Here is a 14,436-nt window from a genome sequence, read left to right as displayed (position 1 = left end):
GGAGCAACCCCTCTGCAGAGCCTGGCCCACCCCAAACCCAGTTGCTCAGATGCCTTCTCTAAATAGAGCCTTGTGTGATGATGCCTCCTTCCTGCCGGCTGGAGGAAGCCAGGCTGGGAGGCCAAGCTGATTAATCCTGAGCTAATTTTTACCTGTGTGCACCTGTCCATGTCAATTCCCACAGGTCCTGAATAGTGCAGCCACATGGCATGGGGCTATGACAGCCTGTCTTTGGGGCAGGACCATCCATGGTATAGGGTGAGTTCCACTGGCAGTTTGGGACACGGCTTTGGGTGGTCCACAGACACAGTGTTAAATAACACGGACTCCCACAGTGAGAAATTTATCATGTTCAGTCATCAATTCTCTTCCAATCTTGCCGGTTACTGCAAGAAGAAAGTCTCACTTTGGTGCCGGTATGTCTTTAACACCTTTTGAACACTAGCTAATCTCTTTTTAAAAAAACAAACAGCCAGCCTCAGGTTTGGAGTCTTTGCAGGCAGCAGTCAAGTCATTAGCTAAGACTGAATAACCCTGATTTCCATCACATTTGAATCTGTAGCCACTTTCTGTATATGGAAATGATGCTGGCTTTCCATGTACAATCATAAGATGAGGTAAAGAAATGTTAAGTAAACATAATTCAGGTGCTTTGCAAATGGTGAGTACACACACAGATTTGACACCGAGCTAATGAGGTCTGCACATGTGCCTTCCTGTGGCTGCCCCGGCACCACCCAGCGTTAGCACACAGGAGGGGAAGGCAGAGTGGAGAGAGAAGGCGACCTCAGCCAACTGGGGTTGAGATATCCAACATCTGACTTTTCAAATTCTACAAAAGTGTAGAACTATACGAATATATTTTGTATGTTGTTGTTTTCTTAAAGGGCTGTTGCTGTCCCCTGGCTTAGAACTCCAGCAGTCATCTCTGACTTTTCCTTTAAATCCCACTTATCATCTCCATCCCTGATAGTTATCACCATCAGAAGCAGCAAGAGCACCACCACCACCACCATCATCACCATCACCATCATCATCATCGCCACCATCATCATCACCATCATCATCACCATAATCATCATCACCATCATCATCACCATCATTATCATCACCATCACCATCACCACCATCATCACCATAATCATCATCACCATCATCATCACCATCATAACCATCACCATCATCACCATCATTATCATCTTCATCACCATTATCATCACCATCACTATCACATCCTCATTATCACCATCATATCACCATCATCACCATCTTCACCACCATCCTCACCATCCTTATCACTATCACCACCATCCTCCTCATCATCATCATCAACATCATGAACGGGTAATAGCATTTACCGAATGCTTGTTATAAGCCAGGCACTGTGCATAGCTTCTACTTAAGTTATTTCAATGAGCCTTCCCAACACCACCACAAGGGAAGGTCCTCTTATCCAGCTGAGCTTAGAGATAATAAAGCAGACTTGGAGAGGTTAAGAGACTTGCCCTGTTTACACACCAAGTAAGTGGCAGAGTCAGGATGCAAACCCAGACCTGTCATCAGAGTTCAAGCTCCCAATCACTGCACTTTCCTGCCTCTGATGCGATCACTGATGTAGCTCAGGCTTTTAGTGTTTCCTTCCTGGTCTTCAATACGACCTCACCAACATTCCCGCCTCCCATCTCCCCTCTACTCCCATGGGGAACTAAACCATCCTTTGCTCAGCCATCAGCATGATCTATCTAACACTTAAATCTGTCCAGAGACTCCCCTGCTCAAAATCTCCCCAAAGGGCTCCACCACCAAGATAGTTAGTATAAACCCTTTGCACCTATTAGGGCTCCTTGATGGAAAGCAACAGAAATGACTCTGAGTATTTTAAGAACAGGGAGAAGCCAGGAGCAGAGAACTTATTGGACGAACACTAGGGAGCTCACTTAGGCTAAGTACTCACCATTAGTTTGTTGCAAGGATAAATGAGTAAGAGAATCAGCGAATCAAAGGGCAGGCTGCTTGGTGAACATCAGCCCTTTCTAGCAGAAGTGTAGAGATCCATGGAATTGCTTCAGAAGCCCCTGGTGGGTAAGGCTCTGGGCCACACATAACTCCTCCCCACTACTTCCATCTGTTTATGAGTTCAGAGGATTCACATAAAACTCATTTATTAAGGATCCTCTTTTAAACCACAGGTAAAATAAATAACACACCAGCCTGGAATCTGGAGATTTACATTCTAGTCCTGGCTCCACAACTCATCGGGTGGGTGTTATGGGCTTGACGTGCCCCTTCTCTCAGCCTCAGTTTTCAGATCTGTAAGATGGTCACATCCAGCAACTCTAAGTTGCCTGCACTCAGGGAGAAGAGCCATGCAGGGTGACTGCATAAACAGGGAAGAGTCCGAATGCAAGCTGTGCAAACTAGTTTTGTTCATCATATTTTTTGAGTTAATATTAAAATGAACTCGCCCAGCCTGTGTGGCTCAGAGGTTGAGCATCGACCTAGGATCCAGAAGATCGCAGTTCCATTCCCAGTCAGGGCACATCCCCAGCAGGGGGTGTGCAGGAGGCAGCCGATCAATGACGACTCTCTCATCGTTGATATTTTTATCTCTCTCTCTCTCTCTCTCCCCCTTCCTCTCTCTGAAATCAATAAAGATACATTAAAAAAAAAAAATTAAAATGAACTCTACCCAGTCACAGGAAATGGTGGGACCCTGAGGGTAGTGACAGAAAGAGGGTGTTGTTCAGAGGAAAGGCAGACTTGGGTTTCAATAGCTCCTACTAATAATCCACTAAGTGCATTCCCGGCATCAGGGTAAGTAGGAGGAAGCTGAGAATAAAGGGTGGATAAGAGTTGGAATGTGTCCACCACCCAGCAAGTGGATTACACAATAGAACATGTATTTTGGACATGCGTGTTTGTGCACTTATTGGAAAAGGCCCTAGAAAACTTTCCAACATTATCCCGCACAGATGAGGAAGCTGAGAGCCAGCAAGGCTAAACATCCACTTCTTGCCCTACTATTGCTTTTGTACCAGGGGTCTCTACAGGCCCAGGTCGCCTGATCCACACCTCACGTGAGCCTAATCTTCCAGCAGCTTCGCATATGTAAATCTTTTCTAAAGCGCAGCTCTGAAGGGATCCAGCTGCCCAGGCGGTCTCCCAGAGGAGGCTGTGGTGCTTCTGAGCCCACGGGAGGCAGATGCAGACACGTTCCTCCACGTGAGCCCAGCATACAATGTTTTTGTTCTAAGCTGGTTGGCACCAACCCACCATCAACCTGCCAAAAATCTCCCGTGCTCTTTGGGCTCCAGCCCAAGGTCATCATATCACTTTCCAGGGAGCTATGGAATTGGGCCCAGAGGGGAGAAACATCTGGAAAGTAGAAAATAGATACATATTACTCTTGGAACCGGCTCAACCCTCACCCACCGCACGTGCTCACTAACAGGCATTGGGCTCACATTTAAGACACATGCAGGTGGGACTTGGAAGCAGGGCCAGTAACACCTGGGGGCGGGGCCATGGCCTGGGGGCGGGGCCAGGCATTGCAGAGAGGCCCTGCCAGACTCCACCCAGGAAGAGCGGCTTAGAGACTTGCGCTCTCCTAGGCCTATGGCGAGAGAAATGGGGCTAGTACAGCGTCTCTGGAAAGCAATTTATAAATATATGAGTCTTTTAAATGCTCATGTCCTTTGATAATTCTAATTTTAATATCCTGAATGAAGGAAATAATCAGAGATGAACACAAAAATGTGAGTACAAAGTTTGTGTACAACATTGTGTGTCTGTATATCATTGTGATAATATATCACTATATAGATGTACTTTTAGCTACCACAGCAAGAAAATAAAAATTAGAAAAGAAAAAGAGAAAGAAAAAAATTAAATGCCCACTATCATGGGAATCGTTATAAAAGCAAATTATAGAAATTTATATAATAGAAAGTTTAAAATACCATGTTTATTCATAATGTTTACTCATAATGCTAAGAAGTAGAATGCAAAGTTGTAAGAACCAAATGACTGCAGCTACACTGAAGAAAAAAGCCTGGAAGGAAATACACTAAATGAGTTGGGCTAAGAGGCAAGAAGCTGGGTGGTTTCTGTTTTATGTCATGGTTTTCAAATGTTCGGTAATTAATCTGAGTCGCTTTTATAATCAGAACAATGGAGGAGCATCTCTGCCTCAGCTGCAGAGCCTCCCAGCAGGCTTGCCTGGAGTCCTGGGTACACGCTCCTCCACCTGGCCAATTCCAATTCTGTATTTACATATGACATCTTCTCTGGCTGCCTCCATATCTGCTCTTAGGCCAAGCCCTGTTTCCACCTTCCTACAGCTCTTTCAATGCTGCTACCTACCTGACACGCTACTTCAACCTCTTACAGCCTCAGTTCCACATCAATGAAATGGTCACACCCGGAGGGGCTCAGTTCCCACCCTCTGAGTCTCAGATCTTGGTTGGTCCGGCCTCCGTCTGGGGAGGAACACTCTACGACCGCCCAAAGGCACCCAGCCTGGGTGAGTTCCTGAGGGAAGTCACATTTTGAGAGAGACATTTTTGACCTCCAAGTGACCATGGCTGCAAGGGGCCACCAGGCTGCCGGGGAGTCCCTGGAGAGCTCCTGAATGTGTGTTGTAATCGGAAGTCAGCTCTTCCTTTGTCAGTGTGAATCTGCTCGGACCATCTCCCAAGACACAGGACCCCACCCTTCCTGTGAAAAATGCACTCAAACTAACCAAGTAGGTCCGAGTCCTGCCGGAAACAGCACACTCCAATTAGGATCATTTCAGGAGTGTCTACCAGAAGGGAATTTTACAAAGGGAGGGCAGTGAATAAAGAACGCCCAAGGGATCATGTGGTTCCTTGGAGCTAGCAACAGCCAAGCCAAGGCGAGGCAGAGGTGGGAAGGAGGGGAAAAATATCCCCAACGTCACTCTCTCCTTCCCTCTGATGCTCTGACCAGACATAAAGGGAAGCTCCTCATTGGCCAGACCCAAAGCTCTGTGTTAGTCAAACCCAAAGGAAGATCCCCATGGATAAACCTAAAGGAAGCTTCCCTTTGACCCAACCCAAAGCTCCCTGTTGGCCAAACCCAAAGGAAGCCAGAAGGCAAGACAGACCATGCAGATGGTCAAATAGAAGAGATTCAGCCCGCCAAGCATTTGGGGATTTCTGAATAATTTCCACTTGCAATGAGTGTGTACATTCACAGGGAAAGTCCACATCACCCAGCACCCTGACTTTCCCTTGAAAATTCCCCACCAACATGGCTTCCTCAGGCCTTCTCAGCAGCGGCATTTTCTGCCCTCCCTCCTGCCCCCCCCCCCATAGCGATCAGCCTTGGAAACCAGTCAATCCCTCCCCAACTTCAGACTTCCCCTCCTTAATCATGCAGAACAATTTAGAGAGCATCTGCCTTCGGTGCCAAGGGGTCATCACGGCACTTCTTCCTGGCCATACGGTGCCCCCTCCCCGAGAGGCAGGCTGGCCCATCATTTTCTCATCTCGTTTCAGTTCATCATCTGTGTTGCGCAGCTCAAACTCATTTTAGCTGCAAAGCCTTGTTTGCAGAGTGATGCAAAAAAATGATTTTCCCTAATTGATCTGGATAAACACTTGTCTGTCAGTGCAAACCTATCCCTTTATGGATCATTTGCTGCGTCCACAACTCTATGCTCCAGGGCAAAGCAAAGGAGGCTTTTCTGCAGCTGTATGAGCAGCCACTGAGCAGATCTTGCAGAAAACTCTGAGTCAGGCTGGAGGAGTGAGAGAAGGCAGCAGGTGCTTTGAGCCAGGAGGATTTTAGTGTTTGCATAGTCGGATCTGGTCTGTTCCCCTGCGAGAGTCTAGATTCCCTCATGCCCAGCAACAACCACCTATTCGAGGCCATGTGCCAACCTCTGCTGGTAGCTGCCAGAGCCAGGCCCCACTGGCTTCTGCAGCCCAGCCTGTCCTATCACTCTCTATTTCTAAGGGAAGGGGCCTCATTCTGCACCCCCTGAGCAACTGGCCTTCTGTCTTCTGGAACCATCTCCTTGCTCTGAGGCTGGGCAGCCACCAGTGGACAGTGTGGGTTGCAGGAGTGAAGGAAAGTTGGGAGCCTGACGCCCCTGCCCAGCCTCAAACTGAACTCAGGAGATGTAGACAGAGAGTCTCCAGCCCAGCCCTACATCCTCGGAGGGAAAGCCCCACCTGGGGTTTCTCAGGTTCATGTGTGACACTGAACGGGTCCAAGCTTGCTGTCTCAGGATGGAAGAGGTTGGCTATGGGATGCCCCCTGTCTAGAAGGTGAAGAAATGCTACCCTGGCCCTAGGTGGTTTTGCTGCCTAGATTTCTCTCCCTTTCTGGGAACAGCACCCAGATTTTCCTAAGGGAACGAGCCTTCTCCACTCTGGATCCAGGAGGTTTTCATGGGGCTGGTCCCATTCTCTGGATCCAGGCCTAGCTACTTAGCTCATTTCATCATCCAGGCCACAGGGATGGCTCTAGGTTGGCCCAGGGCAGGCCATTTGGCCCACTGAGTCTCAGTTCTGGAACCTTTTCTGGAACAAGGAGGAAAGCCATGTCCTCCAGGCTACAGGAGTCACTGAGAGAGGCTGTGTAAGCCTGGAACTAAGGTGGACAGCTTGCCACCAACAGGACAAGAGGTAGAGAGAAATGGGTTCCTAAAGGCATTGCATCATGGAAGCTGGACCTAGGGACAGCCAAGGCCCAGATGCTGGGAGAGGAGACTCGAGATGTCCAAACTTGGTCTGTGCAGTGAGAAGTGAGATGGGACTGGGCTCAGGGCACAGTTGACCCACAAAGAGTCAACAGTTACACAAGAAGATGGAGCCAGAATCAGAAACTGATAAATCCAGGTGGGTTTCGAAGCCCACAGCTGGGGTTTACTCAAATGCCGAGGTGATTTTACAACTTATCCCATATATGCTGTGAGTGTGTGTTCACTACATATATCATATATTGTATAATATGTAAGTAATTCCAGTCCCATGAATGATTGGCAGGCAGAAGGACCACGCAGGGCTCTATTGGTCACCTTGCCCATGACAGTGGCACAAACAGGAAACCATGGGTAGAGCCCTTACTTTCATTCCAAAATGAAGCTGTTCTGCTCTCAGGTGTGGCCAAAGAGGTGGCCTTGGACCAACCCACCTTGAGAGGAGGCCAAGCAGTGTTGGCAACAGAGAATGTTGGGCCCAAGAAGGACAATACATTTCCACTCAGCTGCTGCGGGGTTGGGGCCTCCCAAGAGCCACAGCTGTTCCCAGCCACCCACAGGCAGGCAGCCACCCTGCCACCCAGCCTGGGCAGGCCCTGGACAAGGAGCCTGCTGTTGCTGTCAGCTGGCCTGCACACTTATCCCCTGGAGTCCCTGAGGGTCACCCCTTCACACACACACACACACACACACACACACACTATATTTGCACCCAGGAGTGAAAGCCAGACAGCCTGGCTCTGCACTCCCCTGGTTAGAACAACACCTGGCACTTCATAAATGCTAATCAATGATCACCATGATCAGTATCTGCTGCAATCAGTGCTCAAGGGAAACAAGAACTGAAGCTGTGCTGGCACCGGCCACGGCCAGGTTAGAGGAGCCCCAGAGCTCTGCAGCAACTGCAGAGGGAGGAGACGAGGGTCTGTTAGTATAACAAGGGCTCCTGGACGGAGTCGCGAGGACTGTTAGACCGTGAGCCTCTAAGGCGAGATGCTTGGGCTTCTAGGTGTCTGGGGGCATCAGAGAGAAAAGGCAAGAAGTAGAGCATCTCTCCTCGATCTCTTCCAAGAACCCAGGACACCTCCAGGGAGGTCAAGGACCAGACATTAAGATTGTCGATATTAACCATTGTCACCCCAATAAATTTAATAAAATAAAAAATAAGATTGTCGGCTCCCAGGGAGGGGACAAAGAGAAGTGGCTAGTGCCTGAGCTCCCTTCATTCACGTGATTAGAGCGCTTGCTGCACAGGGCCCTATTTGAGGGGCAGGCTGGAGCCCCCACTCTGGGAGTTCCCAAAGCTGCCCTTGATCTGAAAGAGCCTGTCCTTGCCTCATTACAGAGACTCATAGCGTCTGGTGAGGGGAGCGTTACCATCCCCATCTTACAGCTGCGGAAACTGAGGCCCCCATGAAGCTGTAGTGACCTGTGGCCTCAGTAGTCAAGCAGAAGCAATCCATTGGTTAGCACATCTGATAAATATGTGGGAAGAAAATGCTTTGAGAGTGAAAAAGCAGGACTCAGGAGACTCTGGGCTCCTGGGGGGCTGCGTCATGACTTCCTGAGATCTCAGAGAAGCATATGGGTTCCCAAGGCAAGGAGAAAATCACAGAGGGAGTTAATTAATAGAGAGTTAAGGGAGGTGCAGAGTGCGCAGCTCAAATGTCATCTCTCCTGAGAGCCTTGGCTGCTCCCTACTGGCCAGATCTGTGCCCTCGGGCCTCTGCAGCTGCTCACTGCACTCAGCCCAAGCATGTTCCTTAAAGGGTACAAACTTCAGGGAGATACTGTCACAGAGGAGGCGCCCCCAGAAGCAGATCCTGAGCCAAGGGCTGCAGTGGGAATAGTTTAGTTGGAAGGCGATCCCGGGAAACAATAGCAGGAGCTTGGACAAGTGAGAAGAAAGCCAGGAAGCATGGATTATGGGCAGGGCACTGCCCTGGGCACCTGGAGCTCAGTCCCACCGGGGAGCACTAGGGGGCGATAGAGAACACACCTCAGAATTGCCCATTTACCCTCCACCTCTCACCTGCTCCTGGGGACATCACCTCCCCAGAACTCCCCACTGCCCAGCTCAGTGAGGCATCGTCAGCATGGAGCGACGAAGGCACGAGTCTCTCATAGCTCTTACTGCGAAGTCATTACCATGCCCACCTCCCTCCCTAAACAAGAGAGAGCGTGGGCTCTGAGCCTGACCGCCCGCGTTCGAATCCCTGCTTCTCCCCACATGTGGGAGCTTGATTTACCCTCTCTGGGTCTCAGTTCCCTGTTCCGTCAATAATGCCTACTCGGCAGGAGTCACCTCAGTTGATACACAGAAAGGACTGAGAACAGCACCTGACACAGGGGTGGGGCTCCAGAAATGTTCACTGCTAATTTGAAGACCAGGAGTCTTCAAGGCCAGGTCAATGCCTGATTCTCCTTCATTTCCCCTGTGCCTGGCCAAGGAAGCGCTCAGCACAGAGAAGGGGCTCAGTGCATTCTAGAACAAATGATTGATTGATTGATTGATTGATTGATTGATTGATTGAATGAAGAGATCCAACAGCTACGGTGTTGATCTAGACCATTCCTTCTAGTCTGGCATCTCAAGCCTGGCTTTCTAAATGTCACCATTGTTTCCCACGGTGTTCCTTTGGAAGTATAAAACAGTTTTAACTGGAGTCTCTAAATAATAGAAGACAAACTAAATGCATCTCTGAAGAAACTTTCTGGAGCCACCTCATTTCCCTGCAAGGGACCCCAAAGCCCAGGGACTGCTGAGAATGAGAGACCCGCATAGAGTTCTGATTTCACCCGCAAGGAGCTCGCTGGCACTGGGCACGCCGCCCTGAGGTTTCATGTGCGTGCACCTGCTGCCCTCTGGTGGGCAGATCAAAAGCAGCAGGAAGCCTTGGAAACCAGTTGTCTTTCCCACTCCTGTTAAGAAAAATATTCATTCAGTGCTTTAGTTTGCAAAGCACTTTCACAGTCCGTGTCTTACGTGAGCCTTCAAACAACCCTGGAAAGGTAGGTAGGGCAGGAATTATCCCCTAGGGCCAGGGTTATCCTCACTGCACAGATGAAACCCATGGGAAGCCAAGAACCAAAATGTAAGGCTGAGAGTCCTGATTCCAAAGCCCAATTATTCTAACTCCAAATGTCAATTTCCATTTCTGATCATGCAGAAGAATGATCTTGGGGCACTGGTTAGATTTACATAATCTCAGCCATCAATCCCCCAGATTTCTAGGGGTGGGGCCGGAAATCTGCATTTCCGAGAACTACAGCACACAGCCTCAGAGTCTCTGTTTCCACCCTCTCTGTCTTAGTCTGCTCGGGCTGCAATAATGGAACACCACAGACTGGGAGCCTTGGAAACAATAGAAATTTATGTCTCACAGTTCTGGAGGCTGGAAGTCCAAGACCAAGTGGATTTGGTGTCTTGTGTGTCTTAGTTCATAGATGGCCATCTTCTCACTAACCTCACATGGCAAGGGAGCTCTCTGGGGTCCCTTTTATAAGGGCACTGTTCTGCTCTCATGACTGAAGCACCTCCCAAAGGCCCCGCCTCCCCTAATTCCATCACACTGGGGGTTAGGATGTCAACATAAATTTGGGGGACCCAACATTCAGTCTATAACACCTCCTTCCCCTCTTCCCCTAATGCTGAGGGTCTGATGTCTTCCTCCCCAAATCTGCCTCTCCCTGTGTCCCCTCACCTACTAACAGCTCAGATCTCCTGCAACTCACGTGCCATGCGCACCACATACACTGCTCATTTCGCCTCGCGCAGTCCCAGCAGTCACCACTCCCACTCACAGATGGGACCCCGGGCAAGCTGCAACTGAGCCAGAATGTGACTCCGGACTGTGACCACAGAGGCGAAGCCACGTAGCTTTGTACCACACTACTGCCTCCCCTACAGAACGTCCCTACCCTACGTCCCAGGTCCCTGCAGGTCCTGCGTGACTTTCCAATCACAGAACAGAAACGAATTGTCACTAAACTGACAACGACTAATTCTGGCTTCAAAGGTTAACCACCTCCTCATATCCAAGTCACATCTTTCTATTGGCTAGAAATCTCAACTCTGTCAGGTGGGGAAAAAGGCAAAGACATGCCCCAGACTTGAAGACATAAAGATAGGTGGCGACACTCTCCTCCACTGAGGGCAGGGTAGGGGGGGGGGGACCCCAAGTCTGGATGCTCCAGGGCCCTTCTGCTCCAGACAGAGCACAGGAAAAATACCAACTGCCAGAGGGCCCTGGACAGAAATGTCTACTGTGCTTTTTTCTCTATACACTTTCACTCTGAGAAACACTCCATCAGAAAATAAGCTCATGTCAAGGGTTTAACTCAAAAGGAAGGAAGGGAGGGGAGGGGAGGGGAGGGGAGGGGAGGGGAGGGGAGGGGAGGGGAGGGGAGGGGAGGGGAGGGGAGGGGAGGGGAGGGGAGGGGAGGGGAGGGGAGGGGAGGGGAGGGGAGGGGAGGGGAGGAAGCTAGTTAGTTTCCAGGAGTGTCCTGTGGCCTGTTGGAGATGCAGCCCATCCGGGGGACTCCCAGGGGCTCCTAAGGGCAGGAGGTCCAGCTGAGGAGGGGGCCGTGTCAGGGGAGGGCTCTGGGCCCCAGCCCCACGCCTCTCCCACAGCAACCAGGTTTTTATATCTGGGACCCACATAAGATTTTGTTTGCCGGGAGATGTAAATGGCGCCATGAGAAAGGAAAGGACAAATGAGAGAAGGAAAACCGGATCCAACCCAGCTCCTGACAGGACAGAGAAAACTGCCACCCAGGAGTAAAAGGACCGCCTCCCAGAGCTGGCGGCGCCGCCTGGAGTCAGGACCCGGCATTCTGTGTTGGAGCCACATCGGGCACCTCCATTCAGTAGCTGGGTCGCACTGGGCTGCGTCTATGATGGGCTCAGCACAGGCCTGTCCCCACCGCAGGCTGCGGCCCAGTGGAGGCGAAGCCAGGGGACAGGCCCGCCTCTGAGAGCTGGGATCTGCCGACCTGCGGGGAGGGGCCGTGCCTGGGAAGGGGCGCCTGAGCTGCACCGAGGGGGAAGGAAGCGAAGCCTCCGCAGTCACTGCTGCGGGGGTGAGCTGTGAGGCTGGCTCACCAGCCACCGCGAGGCGTGACCAGCGCTCAGCACTCGCCGCCCGAAGGAGTTGCATCGGGAGCGGACAGCCTTCCCAGGTCCCGGGCTCCTGCTGACGCTCAGCCCTGCACACCTGACCTCTTTTCACCGTTTCCACCCACCCTGCCAAGCACAGTGTCAGCGCCACCTCACAGACGGGGAAACTGAGGCTCGACGAGGTGAACAGAGTCGCCCAGTGTCACACAGTTGATAAGAAGCTGGACCAGAACTTGAACCAGGGTATGGATGGTCCCCACACTGTGCTGTTTCCACCATCCCCGACCATTAAGCAGAAGCAAAAGGAGATTGAAATTTTGAGTGCAAGCCATCAGGGCCAAGCTGCTGTATCTAGAGGGTTCTTTCCTGCTGGGAAACACAATTCCACTTAGGTTGTCCCAACCATGAAAAAACCACAGTTCTCTCATCATTCTTCTATCAAGGGCTGCGCAGGAACTAGAAATCGAAATCGGCCATGGTACAAGCAGCGAGCAGCTGACCACATGCTGAAGGCTGGGTGTTGGGAAATACTAAGAATGGTCGGGACCGGGAAAGAAGGGAGGGAAACGAGGTGGAGGAGGAAGTCCCCCCTGCCTTCTAAGCAGTGATCCTCCCCACCTGGGAAGCGCACACACAGATACACACACACACCATGCATGCACCCACACGTACACATACACACACAGTTACCATGCACGCACACCATGCACACATTCACCATGCATGCACAAACATGCACACACCATGCACACACACGCTGTGCACAGATATACGCATACACATCCATATGCACACACATTTGCCATGCATGCACAAACATGCAAATATATGCACGCACACCATGCACACACACACCATGCACACATATACATACACATGCACACTGTGCACGTGCACACGCACATATATGCACATGCCATGCATACAGGCATACATGCATGTGCACGCACACACACACACACACACATACATACACTTGTAGCCATCACCACCAGTTGGGTCTTAGGCATTCTCACTTTATAAAGCTCCCTGACTCCCATGTTGATTCTTCCCTTTCCCGCTGCAAACATGCTGTCCTGTGGCCTCAGGGCAGAGATTTCAGCCCTCTGCAAAACCCCACTAAGCATGGCTCTGGCCACCCAACAGAGACCCAGCCGCGGCTCAACAGGGCTAGTGTTCTCCTTTGGCAGGGCAATCAAGAAAAAGCCACTTAGTCTGATGTCCTTCTAAAACAAAATCTAACTGGGAGCAGAGCCACCTCTGCGGTGGCCAGCCTGGGGTTAGGGCTCGTGTGCTATCTCTACCCCCTACGAGTTCGGCTGGGTCTAGGGCTACACGGTCAGAGCCAGCGCCGACCTAGGATGAGAGAGGGGCAGAAATGGCAGATGAAGTCATATCCTGGGGGCAGCAAAGGCATAAGACAGATGCCAATGCGGAGGAAAACATACAACAGTTATCAACGGACCAGCGGGCCCAGTGTCCATCTGGGGTTTTGCCAGGTCCATGGGAATTAAGGGGCCTTGTGGCTAGTGGCTCACGGGGCCTCAATTGGAAGAGTGCCCCTTTGGACCCACTTATTCCTGCTAGATTTTCTCACTGAATTCACAGGCCAACAGTGTGCATGGCCCACTGGGCCTCAACCTTAACATGGTCCCTATTTATCCTAAAATGACACGCGTGTATCATTTGCATGTGATATACTAATCACATATATATCATCTGCATACCATTTCATTTAAAAAAACAAAACACAACTGAATGCCCAAAGTGAAATAAAAAGGAGAAATGAGAAGGTAATTTTTTTAATTCATGTATTTCAATCTGTGGATGCTCAGACACAGAGGCATGAGGAGCCCCCACGAAGTCATCAGACAGTTACAGGTTTGGACTTAGAGAAGTGAGCAGATCCGAAGCCATTTCAAACAAGACATGTAGGAAAATCCAAGAACAGAGGTTGACTCTAAATAAAATCGGCATTGTGTTAAGTGATCGTTGATGAGAGTCTGTATAACTAAGCTCGACACAAACGTCCGTGGGAGATCTGCAAGTCCCGTCGGACGTGGAGTGGCGCCTCATTGCGGGAGCTCCCGCGCGTGCCTGGGTGCATACGTCCTGCTCAGTGGGCAGGTTCTAAGGTTCACACATGATTTAAGAACCTGCATCTATCCAAACATCACTCTCCCAAATCTCCCCTGGCATAGGTGCCGTGTTAGAGATCAGCAAGTAGACCCTCCATCCATCCAACACAGCAGCTTTGCTCTCTCCTTTGGGAACAGACCTCTGTTTCTTCAGTGGGGGCACATGCGGGGGGCACATAGCCTCACAGCCACCATGTTGTGAGGAAGCTCAGGCTGCATGGAGAGGCCACCTGCAGGTGCTCCCGGCCCAGCCGACAGCCGCCATCAGCCACCAGGTCTCTGGGTGAACCGGCCTTCAGGTGGCTTCAGCCCCTGCCCTTGAGCTGCCCCAGCCTTCGGATCTTCCAGGTGAGGCCCAGACATCATGCAGCAGAGATAAACCATCCCCATGACGACCACGTCTGAATTCCTGACCCACAGAATGGAAGTCAAATTCTAGAACATAAAGGAAC

This window comes from Miniopterus natalensis, chromosome 15 (genome assembly GCF_054644295.1).
Source record: "Miniopterus natalensis isolate mMinNat1 chromosome 15, mMinNat1.hap1, whole genome shotgun sequence".
NCBI classification, from domain to species: Eukaryota; Metazoa; Chordata; class Mammalia; order Chiroptera; family Miniopteridae; genus Miniopterus; species Miniopterus natalensis.
Note: the sequence above shows the minus strand (reverse complement) of the source record.